The sequence below is a fragment of the Heterocephalus glaber genome, unplaced genomic scaffold (genome assembly GCF_053883595.1).
Source record: "Heterocephalus glaber isolate CG9 unplaced genomic scaffold, H.glaber_assembly_v1.0 deba00001457, whole genome shotgun sequence".
NCBI lineage: Eukaryota > Metazoa > Chordata > Mammalia > Rodentia > Bathyergidae > Heterocephalus > Heterocephalus glaber.
In genome coordinates, this window is record NW_028258305.1 from 49,326,771 (window position 1) to 49,342,503 (window position 15,733).

The 15,733-nt window shown below is 36.4% G+C and overlaps 1 protein-coding gene across 6 annotated transcripts in view; it reads left to right on the forward strand.

Annotated features, from left to right (window-relative positions):
• The first annotated feature begins 3,405 nt into the window (after positions 1 to 3,405).
• The window catches only part of LOC147827096 (uncharacterized), a 293,364-nt gene continuing 281,036 nt past the window's right edge, over positions 3,406 to 15,733 (forward strand). For 2 of the 6 annotated variants that reach the window (XR_015453282.1, XR_015453284.1), the window contains exons 1-2: positions 3,419 to 3,665; positions 7,847 to 10,696. The gene's annotated coding sequence lies outside the window, so the exon portion shown is untranslated. Of the gene's footprint in view, positions 3,666 to 7,846; positions 10,697 to 15,733 lie in introns of all 6 variants that reach the window. The other 4 variants (XR_015453283.1, XR_015453285.1, XR_015453286.1 and 1 more) reach the window with 4 other exon arrangements.

The following is a 15,733-nucleotide window of genomic DNA, read 5'->3' on the forward strand; positions in this document are numbered from 1 at the left end:
GGAGGTAGCATTTTATTTCTTACATTTTTGAGTCTTCATGGCCAGATCTGGAGAGGTTGCATGGGAACTATGGTAGAAGACATTTTAAATTGCAGTTAACAGCCCCCGATTATCTTTATACTTGTTCTTAAAATGTAAAAACGGACCTCTTTCAGATCAGAAGACAACTATTCAAAGGACAAAAAGCCAGTTCAAATAACACTTGCTTTTATTTAAACTTAGAATAAATCTGTGTTACTTCAATGCAAAGTAGCAAGTTTTTGGATGCGTACCTGTGATGTGAGAAGGGAAGCAGAGCTTTCACTTGGGAAAGGGAAGTTGATAGTACTTTACATATGCAAATCTGAGCAAATATCACCCATTTCACCTTACTGAGTTAGGCAGCATGGAAAATTAGATATGCAGTGAGTTTGATACTCAGTCCCATCAAAATTGCCAGATAAAAGAAAAAGTTTATAGAGTCAGCCAACAATCAGAGAAATTTTTCTAATAACGCAGACATTATATATTTTCATAGACATATAAATAGTCTGTGGTAGACTTTTGTACTACTAAAAACAATTTTTGGGCATAAATATATCAGAAGAGTAATAAATCATATTTCCCCACTTTGTTGGAAAACAAATTATTTTTTGAAGTTATCCTTGCTGGATATGTTTTATTTATTTATTTTTATTTTAGATATGTTGATGTAGTATTTTTAAAGCACAGGTAAAAGCTTCCTGGAGAAATAGTGGCTAAATTTTCCACCTATCCCATCTATGGCCAAAACAACAAACTCATAATCTAAAGAAGTCTGAGTTTCTACAATTTTGTAATTTGGGACATATTTACTTTAAAAAAGGAAGTCTTATGGACCTCTTTCTTGAACTTGAGATTTTTCTTTTTCATACACATTCATCATTGGAAATTTGCACCTTTACATATCTTCCTTGGTTCTTATTTTTCCCCCTTCCCCTGCCCTCCCTTCAACCCCTCCATCCTTCCCTATTTACAAAGACCTTTTTCCCATTTTTTCATTTTCTCATATTAATTCCTTTCCCTTCTTTCCTTTCCCCTACCCTCCCACTTCCCCTTCCCCTTTGCCCCTTTTCTTCCTATTTCACATTATCTATTATTCCTTTTAGTCCTTATTTACACTTTCAGTTTCTCACACGAGAGAAACTATTTGATATTTATACATGTGTGTCCTATTTATTTCACTTAAGAGTATCACCTCAATGTGCTCCATTTAGCTATAAATGTCTTTAATTTCTCATTCTTTGTGGCTGAGTAGTATTCCATTTTATAAAAAAATCACATCTTTATCCAGTCACAGTTGATGGGCAATTGGGCTATTCCCAAGTTTTAGCTATTATAAACTGTGCCACTATAAACATGGGTGCACATATATCACTGTGGTATGATTCTTTTAATTATTTGGAGAAGATACCCAGTAGGGGAATAGCTAGGTCAAATGGGACCTCCAGTCCTAGTTCTTTGAGGTATCTCCATACTGATTTCCACAGTACTTGCACCAGTCTGCACTCCCACCAGCAGTGGAGTAGGGTTCCTTTCTCCCCACAGCCCCACCAGCATTTGTTGGTGGTTGATTTCATGATAGCAGCCATTCTTTCTGGGGTGAGGTGGAATCTCAGCATTGTTTTCATTTGCATCTCGAACTTGAGATTCTTTTTTTTTTTGAACTTGAGATTCTTAATTGTTTATTTTGCCATCTCTAGTAGACATCTAATAGACATCTCCAACCTATTGTGGTCCACACTTAGCTCCTGTTTCTTTCTCTCAAACTCCTCATTCCCATGGTTTTTCTCGATTCCATGAATAGGAACTCCTTTCTTTTACTCAAAGCAGAAATCTCAAAGTCTTCCCTGAACCTTCTTTTTTTCTCTTAACGCACAGCTGGCCTACCAGCAAATTCTGTTAGCTAATTAACTTGCATGAATTATTGCAACTGAATTCTAATTGGTTTCTCTCCCTCAATCCTTGCCCTCCTTAGTCTACTTTGAACACAGTATCCAACATGATTCTTTAAGGGATGGCACACAAGTGTCCATATAAAATATATGAAATAATGTATAAAAGTAACAAAACTTCCTTTGTTTTTATATTTTTATTATAACATTAAAAGAGATGGTGGCATAAACAAAACTAGTGGGATATTCGATCTTGGTTTTTGGAAATTAATGCATCAATGTCTTGTTCAGTGGAAGTGATTGAAATTCTTAGTAAGTGCTCAAGGTGCTTGTCAGAAATCTTTTTATCTAATTTGACTCTTCCTGTGGTTCATACTTCAAAGTAGTTGTTCACAAGTGTACTTATTACAAAAAAGTGAAGACATACATTGGCACACTTGTGAAGCAAGGGATATGGTTTTGTCTGGGAAGGTAGGTCTTAGAAAAATCTAGTAAAGCAACATAATCAAGATTTCTTTGAGTGTCAGATTGAAACTCCATATGCCATTTGAAAATTTGTAGGGAATGTATTTATGTCCACTGGAAATTGAGTTGCAAATATACCAAAAATTTATGATTTTTTTCCAGAAATCTTAAAACCTACTCTCAAATTCCTATATCAAATAGAAAGAAAGCCTATGTATTTTTTGCTGATTTTAGGATTGTGTTTAGCCAACATACCAAAATGTATAAAATTTGCATGACATGAGCTTGCCATAACTTAAGTCTCATTTCAGACATTGTAACGGTTTGAAGCATAGCACAAGTAAGTTGATTTTCACCTTGAAGAGACAATATTGAACTTATTTAAATGAGAAGTAAAAATCCACCAAAAATGCTAATTCTAGGATCCATTTTTCACTTTGAAATTCTGGCACAAAATTTCCTTTTTATTTCACAAGCCACTTGACTTCATTTTACAAATCACAAAATATTTTCAGCATTTTCCCCTGACTTAGCCACTTTACTTCAGAAAAGTAAACAATCGTAGCCACCAGCCACAATTCTGTTATGTGCACTCGTTCACCTCGGCAGTACGTGACCGACCGAGCTCACTGTGGGCGTTTGCATGGCACACCTTCGTTCCTTTCGGTCCCCTTCCCTACACCTTCTTCTTTCCTCCTCCTGTTTCTTGGTCCCTTCCCATTTGAAAAGATTATCTTCCCTTTTCCTCTTCTATCTTTTATTTTGCTCTTTATTTTAAGTTTCTCAAGAAAAACCATGTGATATTTGAATTGTGTGTCTGATTTATTTCACTTCACGCTATGGTTCCAAGGTGCATCCATTTTCCTAAAAGTGCATCCATTATCCTTAACAGCAGAGTAGTACTCCACTGTGTGTAGATAGCGCATGTTCCTTATCATTCATCTGATGCACATGCAGGCTGCCTCCCAGGTTTAGCTACTGTGAGGTGTTCTGCTGGAGACCTTGGGTCCCCGCGGGCTCCCAGGTTGCACCGGGCGTGGGAAGCGCGTCAGTGGGAGGAAGCAGTCCCAAGTGCCCTTTTCCACCGCTGCTGGGGCTTCCCGGGGCTCCGAGAGCAGCGCGCTCCAGGCGGGGCCTCCTCGGAGGGATGACGGAGGGCAGTCGGGAGCCCGGCCTTCGGCCTTCGCCGCGCCTTCCCTCGGGCGGCCCCCAGGTCGCCAGCTCCCGGGAAGGCGCAGTGCGGGGGTGGCTGTGGTCCGGCCAGGCCCACCCCTCTCTCACAGCCAGGTATGGCTTTGCTGTGGACAGATCCCCTCTCAGGTGGGCCTCCGCTCCGGTGCCGCTGCCGCCCTGCTTCCGAGTGCCTCTTTATGGGTGACCTCTGCGTAACTCCAGCGCACCACCCTCGCTAATTAGCCCCGCTGCATCCGTATTTCCAAGGAACTCCTGGAGCTGGTAATAATTTAATCCTTGGATTTATGAGAGACAGCTTTGATGATGATTTGCATGTCATTATCCATTTTTAAAGCTCTTGAACATACATTTTTATTCTTATTTTTTTCTTCTTCTTCTTCATCCCTCCCCACTCCCTTCCTTTTTTTCCCTGTTTTTAAGGCACTGAGTATTGAATCCAGGGACTTTTCATGGAGCTACTTCAGCCTTTTTTTCTTCTTTTTGAAGTAAGTTGTCCAGGCTGTCTAGAATTTGTAATCCTCTTGAAGCTAGTATCTGTAGCTTCAGTATTTTATGTATTACCAAGGCATAACATTTTAAATTAGCAGCTTTAGTCTACAAATCCCTCATGACAGATTTCCCGTTTTATCAATTTACTTGGCTACAGTCTGGTGAGATTGATTTTAGAAGAATCTTTTTCTTTTTTTTGGTACCGGGGATCGAACTCTGGACCTTGTGCTTGTGAGGCAGGCGGCGGAATCACTGAGCTAAATCCCCGGCCCTAAAACTTGTTATTTATTTATTTATTATTTACATATTTATTTTTTATCCCTTGATAGTATTTATTTTCAACAAACTGTATAAAAATATTTGTGTACTTTCCTCAATAGTCAAATGAATATTTTACAAAATTATTTCTCTCCTTGTCTTTTTTTTTTTTGGTACTGGGGATTGAACTTGGGTCCTTTCTCCTTGTCTTTTAAAGATTACTCTATAAAATAATTTCTTATACTCATACTGTTATTCTAATGCTGTTTAGAATGATTAATTTATCATTATGGTTGTCACTATCATCAGTCATTAAGTGCTTTCTTGAGTAGGAAAATTTGCTAAAGGGATATATAGATTTAACATCAGTAATCAAAACTTGGAGACTGTTGCTTTGCAAGAACCAGTGGATCCTTTTTATTTACAAGAAGAACCAAAGGCCAAACCAAGGAATACTTTCACTGCCTTCTGGGTAAAATATTTGGCTGGTACTGAATTTTTTAATCACTTTAGTAGCATATTGCTCAAACATTTTAATATACTCTCACAGAAGTTTTCTGCCTCCATCTCAAATTATCTTTTTGGAGGAGAGGGAATGACAAATTTTTAATGGAAAATATTAAATTTCTTTGCGACACTATAGCATTGAAATTAACCTAACATATAGTTTTGAGACACATACTGATTTATTTCTCTAAAATCTGAGTTGATTTCTATGTATTTTTCAAAATTTTATTTAGCAGTAGAAATAGTTTTAACAGCACAGAGGTTTATTGCACTGTAGGAATTAAAGGTGTTTTGCAAAAGAAAGTTTTGGAGATAGTTACAAACAAAAAATGTAAGAATGTGAGTAATTCATAAATATTCAATATTATAAAGTATCATAGAGCTTGCATATATTTATCTGAAGAGATATACACTCTCATGCTACACCCAAAAAGTTAAAACCATTCATTATGAAGTTCACCTTTAAAGTAAGTTTAGAGGAAAATTGAATGGAAAGTGGAGCTCCCTTAGTACTGTTTCTCTGTTAATCATCTCCAGCACTGTGTGCTGTCTGGGTTGCAGTTCATGAACTGGCATTGATTTGTTATTATTAACTGAAGTTCATGGTGTATATTAAGGGTCACTCTTTGTATTGCACAATTCTGAGTTTTTCCCAATGCATGATTTCATGCATCCACCTCTGCAGTATCATGCAAAAATAGTTTCAATGACTGAACATGTCCCGTTTGATCAGGACTGATCATTAATCATGTCTGACTAATCGCGTCCTGCTAATCACCGGTCCATTCCTCCCCAATCCCCGCCATCCTGGCCGCCCCTGACATCTTTACTCTCTGATTTTCCCTTTCCCAGAGTATCATGCAGCGCAAGCAGTCGGTGTGTGTACAGCTTTGGCAGATTGCCTTCTTTCGCTTGGCAGTAGCCATGTAAGGCTTTTGTGATGCTAAATTTTCTAGTAATGGATCTCTACTTAGTAGTTTTAGATGAACCTTCTATCAGTGTGGTTTCTTTTAGGGAAAAAGACAACTAGTTCATTTTAAATTGTGACTGTGTCACCTTATCAACTTCTAAAAGTTTTTCTCATGAATTTTCTAGTGATTCTGAGCATCAAGGGAACTACAAACTCAACATTGACAAAAGCTTCTCTATGAACTGAAATGTTTCAAAAGCATATTACACCTTGACAAAATGCCTGCCACGGGAGTTTTTATCTTGCATTTTGTTACCAGGTGCTACATTTAGGAGCCAAACTGTGCCATAGGCTGAAATGATCAACATTAAAGTGGTGCTGTAAACGTCTATGCTAGGCTTGAAAATTCTAAAGTACTAAGCAATGTAAGGGGAAATGTGTTGTTCTGGTGATGTTTTGTATAATGAACAGCCTATGTTATGCTATATGAGCATCATTCTGTGACTACAGTAATGTTACTACGAGCCACTAAGTATTTACTTAAACATAGTCAATGTCCAGCTGTTTTCTAGGTATTGTGTAAGATATGGATGTGTATATCATGGTCACTGCTTTTAGAGAGTACACAAAATCTACAAAGAGTTGACAAAATCTATAAAAGAAAACTCATTAAATAGTTAAAAAATAGTTAGGAGATTTGTGATTTCCTCCTGATTCTCGCTGTATGGCCTTGAATGTGTCAGGAAGCCTCAGTTGTTGTTCAGCTGTTTCCTCAATTTGGCCTACTGTAATCATAAAAATAACTTCTTTGTTCTATTCTGCAAATAATATACCCTGTGGGTTACTACTTGGAAATAAAAAGAGAAAGACAGTGTAAAACAGCAAAAAATGTGTAATCCTGTTGGGTGTCTTAGCAACTATTATTTCCTATTGAAGGATTACAAAAACAAAGAAAGAATGAAGATTAGAGTAGTTTTAGTTTGTCCTTCACGTATTTCAATGAGAAAGCTACTGATCTCTTTCCTTAAATCATTCATTTACTTCTGCTGAGTCTGGAACAAAATGAATAACTTTATTCTTACAAATTCTCTCATTTGTAAAACTCAGATGAGAGTGTTGCTGGGCTGGGTCTGAGAGTCTCAAAGCTGAAATAAGGAACTTAATCCACCCCTTCTGTTGCAGACTCATCGACTTCCACCACGGAATGGGAATGTTTAGGACAGGCCAGTAAGAGGCATGGGAAGGGTTTATTAGAGATTTAAGATGCACTCAAGTGTGCAGTGTGCGTTCTCAGAGAAATGAGACACTTTACAGTTCGGGCCTGGGAGCATTTATCCCTTTCTTAAGGGGCTGAGAGCCTGGGAAAGGCAGCCCATCCTCCTCCCGAAAGGGCGTGTAGCAATTCCACAGGCATGAGCTTCTTTTTCTTTTGGATAGGTGATTCTCTGGGTTAGCTCAGCCTGCTGCTTCCTTTCTTAATCAGACCACTTTTGGCTGTGTGGCGATGGATCTAGTCAGAAAGCAGGGTAAATCTAACCAAGGGTGTGGACAGAGCTGCTTTACCCCACACCAGTCTCCTGATCTAACTGTCTTAATTGAGCCAATTTATGGCCTTGGGTAACTTGGCCGAGTCCTGAAAGGTGCAGTCTTCTTGAAAGCACAAGTTTTTAGTTGTGATTTCCTTATCTCCTTTCTGCCTATCTTTTATTTCTTCTATACTACCTCAAGAGTACTTATCATCTTTTCTGTGCAATGGCTTTTCAAAGGACTCTACCTTTGGAATGGGTTAGATCTGCCTAATAAGGAATTTGTTCTTAAAGGCATTCCTGTTCTCTATCAATAATATAAGGTAAACCCTAAAAATGATTGCTTGAACTTTCTGAAGTATCAAGTGTGATCTAGAAATAGAGAGAATGTTTAAATTTGTAAAAATTATTACAAAGAAGACACTTAATCCCCCTCAGAACTCACCCCTTTGCTTTGAACACATTTATTTTTATCATTCTCGCCCCTGTCCAGCAGTTCTGGAAGTCCTCTTTCAAGGGTGCCTTTTGTTGCACTGTCTTGCTGCCTCAATGTTCTGAATTAATTCAAAACATTCACCTTTCAGAGTCACTTCGACGTTAGAGAAGAGCCAGAAGCCACGTGGTGCCAGTCCCAGTGAACAGTTGGGACGAGGACGGGAGTCCTGTTCTGGCAAGCCTGGCTTTCCACTGGACGACACTCGGCAGCAGCGGTCACACTCAGCATGTTTTTGATCGAGACTCAGGAAGACCCTAAAGAAAGAGGACGTCCAGAACTGCTTCAGGAAGTGGCAAAGATGACAAAATAAGTGCATTTAAAGCAAGGTGAGTATTTTGAGGGTGGTTAAAGGCAATATGTTTTCTTTACTGTAAAACATTTTTTTAAAAAAATTTAAGCATTCACCATATATTTTGATCACACTTTACATGTTGTGAACACAGTCCTAATAATGTGACCGATTTTAACCACTTAAAAGAAAAAATAGTTTAAGTCACTCTAATGTTTGTGAGTATGGGGACTCAGAGTGGAGCTGCAATTACTTAGTTGATTTTCATGGACCAACGTCAGAGATATTATACATAAAATATCTAGTGCAGCTCCTGGCACATAGAGACTGTGTGATTACTTGTAGCTAATATTATATTTGATTGGACAGATTTTACCATCTTTTATAAGTTATAAATAAAAAGACTAACGTTACAGTTTCCTGCCTTTGAGCATCCCACCCATGAAGCATAGTCTGAGAAATACTTAATGTTAGCGTACAAGTCCCCATTACCTGTTTTGAATATTTACTTTTCAGAATACCTACTTTATTAAGCACTGTACATGTTTGGGCCAATTTATTTTAACAAGTTAAATGCACAGCGACAGGTCTGATGGAGGACACTTTGCTATCAACGAATGATGAGAAATAATACTTAGTTTTATATTATGGTAAAATGTACACAAAGTTTATCATTTTAACTATTTTAGCAGTGCAGTATAGTCAGCGGCCTTAATTACATTAACATTGTTACTTACAGGTTTTGAATTTTTCTATATTTCAAAATGTTTTGCTCAGTTTTCCTTTTTTAGTCACAAGAGTGACATCTTAACTTGATAACAGAAAGGAGAAAACTCTCACTTTTGCAATTCTAGTTTCTACTCAAACTGAGTCAAAGTTATGGCTAACAATTCCTATGTGTCATTGAGAACTGCTTAAGAATTTGTCGGAATTTGAATGTAAATTTCCTTTGCTTAACAGCTTTTCTTACAGAGAACACACTAAGGAAAAAAGTTTTAAGTTGGGATAGAATAATGAGGCGGTTGAAATTATACTTTAGCTATGATTAAATTACTTAATAGATACAGAAAAATACTGCATATGGGTAAATTTGAAAGAAAGTATGGAATATTATAAAGTTAATGTAGATAAAACACATTCTTCAGTTGAATAAACATTTTTACAAGAGTTGATATATACAAGGCACTTTGCTAAGTACTATGGGAGTTACAAAGATAGACAAGATGTGGATTTAATCTCATTGGAGAACCTAACGCAGATCAGGGTAAGGTTGCAGAAGATTGCACTTAGAACAGCACAAAGATGAACAATTTAATTTAACTGGAGATTTACAAATCTGTTAATGGTAAACTTTTTATTTAATTATCTTTTATATAAAATAATTCGAGATTATAGATTAAAAAGAAAATATGTTGAAACTCTTAATTCTCTTCTTTGTTGAAAAGCTATTCCTTGCTTTATATTTTGAAATTCCTTTTCATTTTGAGGATTTGATTTGTTTCAATAAATCAAAAGATTAAAATAAGCTTTCTGGGATAGGAAGTAGTACACTACAATTACAGAATTTAGAACAAATTATTTTTCAATACTTTGTACATTACAGTTCCAATAAAGAACAGTGACTGCTCTCATCATCTATTTATTTATGTTCCTTTGGAGAAATTCTTTCTCTGAGATTTCTGCACTGAAGTGTAATTTGTAATTTAAAAATAAGGCATGTTACTCAAACTGCATTCCTTCTTTCCTTGTATCTCTTCTCTTCTTTCCATCTTAATTCTGTTTTTCAAAGGCTTCCTCTGCTTATCTGTCATGTTCTCCTTTCCCAAATACTATTCTTTTTATAAAATACTCCATATAGCTACCATCTGCTTCCTCCTCTACTTTTTGTAATGTTCCTGACTGAAACTGCTTATGCACAGAATCATAAGCTTTTAGAACTCAAAGATATTTCATGGTAAATATCTTCATAATGGTATAAGATTTATTACTCTTAACTGTTACTATACATTTTTAGATTTTTCTCTCAGAATTGTCTTCTCCTGGAGGTCCCTACAATTATTTGAAGAATATAAGATTAATGTTTATTGAAATTATCTCTCTTTAGGATAACTTTTTCTATGTTGTACTGTTATAAGAACTAGGAATTTTTAACCTTACCTCTCAAGCTACTCCTAATTTTCTTTCATTATATTTGCTCTTGTGATCTATATTTTGCTTCAATGAATCCTCCCACCAGTCCATTACTGTTTTCCTTTTTATTCTCATAGCAAAACCTATGTTAAGTGATTTTTTTTTTGTACTGGGGATCGAACTCAGGTCCTTGCACTTGCACAGCAGGCGGCGAAACCACTGAGCTAAATCCCTGGCCCCTGTTAAGTGATTTTTTTCAAGGAAGCTGATTGTAAGATGTTGGATCTAATCCAGTCTCTAGCATTGGTAAATAGTGGTTAAACCGAAATGAAAGCCAATTAACTTCATAACTGTTGCCTGCTTTCATGTTGCTCTTCTTTGCTTTCCCTTCCCCTCTTTTCTTTTTTACTGAGCACTGCTGTATGCGACCACACGTCAGGCCAACTCCTGGACAGACAGTGGACGTAGCACACGGTCTCTGCTCCCATGAGCCCAACAGCTGGATTGCGGACATAGCAGGTATATATTAAAGAGTGAATAAAAATTAAAGTTAATTATTATTTAAAAAAATCTCTCAGGTGAGAGGTACAAAGGAAGAAATTGAAGAGTATGAAGATTTATCTATCCGTAGTGCACAGTTTCATAATTAACCTTTCAAATGCTAAAATATATATTCATGTTTACAATTACATTTATAAGAGGTGGTTTGAATTTTCATAATGTGGAGTATTGGCTTAAATAAAATATTAATAAAATTTAGTTTCCTCAATGAGAAATGTATATTTTAAAATATTAAACATGAAAGACAAAGGATAATACTAAGTGACGTAAAGTTTATGGTTCTTGGTGAGCACACTCTTGAAAGTTCACTCTACATCATCTGCTGTTTAGTTCTTGGCATTAGCCATGGTTGTGTTTTTGAAACATAGTAGACTGCAAATAAATTAGATGTTAATGAATATTTTAATGTATGAATATTCAAGTACCTAAGATTATGTAATAGTTGAGATGTTTCAGGAAGCAATTTATGCCTATGTCCACATTTCTTATCGCTTTTAAAACCTAGCTTTATTTATGCTGATGCTCACCTTGCTGAATTAATGAAGGAACTTCTAAATTTAATGCATGTAACATATTAAATACTTAAAATACCACCTTCCTCAGGTGTCACCAGGCAAGATTAGAATAATAAGACAATGTTAACAATACATGAGGATTTTATTGAGCATTTAGTTAATCATAATTAGTTCACATGAATTTTTTTTACCACATCTCATTCCTAAATGTAGGCTATTGCAGTAAAATGGAGTTAAAGGAATTTAACATTTTAAAATGATTATTTGGTACATATCTTAATTTTTTTTCAGTTTTTACTTTATTAGTATGTTCGCAGTGCATAATGATTACATTCCTCGTGGGGAGCTGGTGCACGTACATAATAAATCTGAAATATTTTTTCATCCACTTCCCCTCCTCTCTCTCCTCCCTCCGTGCATCTCTTGGTCTCTTTCCCTTCTGCATAAAATCTATCTCCCTTTTTCCTATTATCTGTCTTTTATTTTGCTCTTTATGTTTTGGATTTCTCATATCAGAGAAACCATGTAATACTTAAGCTTGTGTCTGATTTATTTTACTTAACATATGGTCACAAGGCATACATTTTCCTACAAATGACTCAAGCTTATCCTTCTTCGGGGCAGAGTAGTACTCCATCATCTATAAACACCGAATTTTCTTTATCCATTCATCTGCTGATGGGCGTATAGACCACTTCCAAGATTTAGCTATTATGAATTGTGCTGCTATAAACATAGGTATCCATGCGTCTCTGTAATATGATGTCTTTAACTCTCTGGGGACAATACCTAGAAGGGGAACAGCTGGGTTCAATAGAATTTCTAGTTTTAGTTTTTGAGAAATCTCCTTACTGATTTCCATAACGATAGCACCAGTTTACACTCCCACCAACAATGTCGAAGGGTTCCTTTTTCCTCTCAGCCTCACAGCATTTCTTATTATTTGATTTCTTGATGATCTGGATTAAGAGAGAATTTCAGTATTGTCTTAATTTGCATTTTTCTAATGGCCAGCAATGTTGAACATTTTTTTCCTGTATTTATTGGCCATTTGTACTTCTTCTGAAAAATGTTTATTCATTTCAGTGCTCATTTTTTGACTAGGTGTTTTATTTTGGAAACATCATAATCCCAGACTTCAAGTAATAATTCAAAGCTACAGTAATGAAAACAGAAAAGTATTGGCACAAAACAGGTATATGAATTAACAGAACAGAATGGAGGATATAGAAAAATGCCAGGGACATCCAGCTGTTTAATCTTTGACAAAAAGGCCAAAAATACACAGAAGGAAAGAGCCTCTATAACAAATGCTGCTGAGAAAATCCATGTGCAGAAGACTGAATCTAGATCATGTCTCTCACCATGTACTACACTAACGTAAAAATGGACTCAATTTAAATGTTAAAACAAAAACAATATATCTGCTAGAAGATGAAATAGGTAAAACTTTTGATGATATAGATTCAATATTCTTTGTCTTTAAATTTTGTAATTTTGCTGAGCCCTCATCCACAAAAGACTTCAATTTTGGAAATTATAGAATTTGAAAAAAATGTTCCTGCCTCATCTGGAGAAAAAAAAATCTTTATATCAATAAAGATGTGCCACATCTGAGCTTCACTGATGACAGTGTATATTAGATATTCATTTTTCTGACCTAATATTTCATTATTTACTATTTCCCTCTGACATGTGTTTTGTGGCAAAATATAGACTAATACTTTTTTCTTTGACCTAAAAGGACATATTCATGATTGCATTGTGGTTTTGTAATGGAAAAGGAGGCAAGCAAGAGATGAAAATAAATGTTTTTGAAAACATTTTCCCTCGGTCCTCCATAGACTTTCATCTGTTCTCTCACTACCAAGTACTGTGTTGAGATTTGTTCTGTCACTGCCCCACCCCCAAAGTGTGCACAATTGTCTCTTGCCTTAGTGTTCAAAAGTTTCCTTAGGGTGTATCTAGCTGTGCACCCTTTCCCAGCATTATCTTCTGCACTTGGATATTTCCTCAAAACCAAAACTGTATTCAGTGCAGTGTGACTGAGTCTTAATAGGTGCTAAATAAATTTTGAGGTATAAGTAAGAGATGAGTTTATCTTCAGCTTAGACAAATTTTCCTCAAGTATACATTTCTTTCTTCTTTTCTTTTTTTTCATGATGCTGAGGACCAAACCTAGCACCTTGCACCTGACAAACAAGTGCTCTCCCTACTACTAAGCCACACTACCAGCCTTATCTTTATTTTTTCAATTTTCTAATTTCTATTAAATAGATATTGAATTTTCTAACTATATCATGTTAAAAGTTAAAACTAACCTTTGTCAGAAGATTCTTTTTCTTTGATGTTTTGGAATATGCTCTGAAACTAGTCTTGGTTTTCTATGCCCCTGGTTGTGATTTAAATTGTGTCCATTTTGCTATTCTTCCTCGGTATCTGTCTCTGTCTGTCTGTCTGTCATCTACCTATCACCTATCTCTGTCTCCCTCTGGATCATCTATTTTGCTGGGACAAAATACATTCACAATTTAAAGGAGTAAAGGGTTATTTTGTGTATGTTTTCAGCTCATGCTTGGCTGATTCCAAGGCAGAAACACCCTGGCAAAAGGGCGTGACGGGGGAACGCTCCTAAACCCATGTGAGCCAGGAAGCACAGAGAGCTTGAGAGAGAGGAAAAGGCTGGGGACAAGAATATACCTTTCAGATTTGACCAACACCCTCCAACTCGGCTCCACCTCCTAAAAGTACACTCAGCTTAACCCCACTGATGAGGCCAGTGCCCATATGGTGTAATCACTTTCCAAAAGGCCACCAAACCCTATTCTGTTTCATTCCTATATGTTCTTTTTTTAAACAAATCACATGGTTGTAGAATTCTTCAGAGGATACTATTTTTTTTCAAAGTTTCCTTATATATCTTCTCTGTTTTTTTGCTGGTTAATTTTTCTGCTTCACTAAGCCAGAAGTTAACATGACTTTTCCTTTTCAGGCTGTTGTTTTTCTCCAAATTACTGATCATTCTCATGATATGATCATATGTATAAGTGAAAGACTGGTTTGGTGGTACTGGTAGCCTCCGTGGTTTGGCTTTTTGTTGTTGTTTTGTTAATAAGAAAGGCGCTTCGTATTTTCTTAGCAAGCCTCCTCACTGATCCTGACTCTCAGATGTGAAGCTTCTGCCGGCACTCAGCCTTCCACTGAGGTTGTGCAGAGGAAGTCATTTGGCAAGCTGCTGAATCCCCCAATAGGGCACAGAGGAAATGCTATAACTTGAAAGTAACTTGCTTTAAGGGTTTTCACTGCTATCCTGAGACAATTCTGCTGGGTTTTGTTTATTTGATCATTTTGTTTAGTGTTTATTGAGGAGATCTAGAGTTCCTAAGAGCATTGCTCTATTTCTTCATTTGGTCCAATTCTCAAGTTAGAAGCACGCTCTCCTTTAGTCTCACATTTCTCCAATTTATTTTGAAATGTTTTCTATCACTTTTTCAGGGCATAAATAGCAGGAAATGTGTCTATTCCATCTTTTTATTATCTTTGCTGAATTATCAAGAGAAGAAGAATTAAAGAGTGTGTACATAGCCACTATATTGAATTGGAAATTGTATATGGTAACATTCTTTATTTTATTATTTATAATGTTTGTTTCTACTTCATGTAACATAGAAAATAAACTAGCCAAGTAAGTAATTTAGCTTTCACACAGGTAGTAAGTTACACTTCTTTTTCAAGAATGTAGAATATCTGGCTGGGGATTTAGCTCAGTGGTGCTGCCACCTGCCTTGGAAGTGCAAAGTCCCAAGTTCAATCCCCGGTACCAAAAAAAAAAGAATGCAGAATATCTGTGTCTGCCATTGAAACTACTGTTTCCTTCAGTAAGCAATACTGCTAATAATATTGATGATATTGGGACAGAACTAAAAGGGGTCCTTTAAATTTAGATAGCATGAAATTTAGAGTAAAATCTAGTTTTAAGTGTTCTTGTCAAAATGTAGAAGCCCACTGGCTACTGCCAGGAAAATGACACTGTGGACCTGTTCCATATGTCTTTATGGACTCCAGACAATTCTGCTCTGTTATTTCTGAACTTAGACAAGAACCTTATCTTCAACTTTCCTGAGGCCACCTTTTATTTTCTTAGAGTTTAAAGGATTTATGTCTTTGCTCAGTAATGAGTTCAGACTTTCTAAAGAAAATCTGACTTCGCAGCTGAGTATGGTGACTCATGTCTGGAATTCTAGCACCTAAGGAAGATTGAATCAGGAGAATTGCTACTTTAAGCCCCCAGCCTGGGAAGAGAGTGACTTACTTAGATCATGGCTCCAAAAGGGAGGGGGGTGCTAGGGATGTAGCTCAGTACAAAGGCCCTGGGCTTAATATCCTGTATTGCAAAAAATAAAACAAAGAACATCTCAACTATTCTGCCTAATTTATCATAGCTTCTTGGAGATAGAGGAATATTTTTGTCTTTATCTGT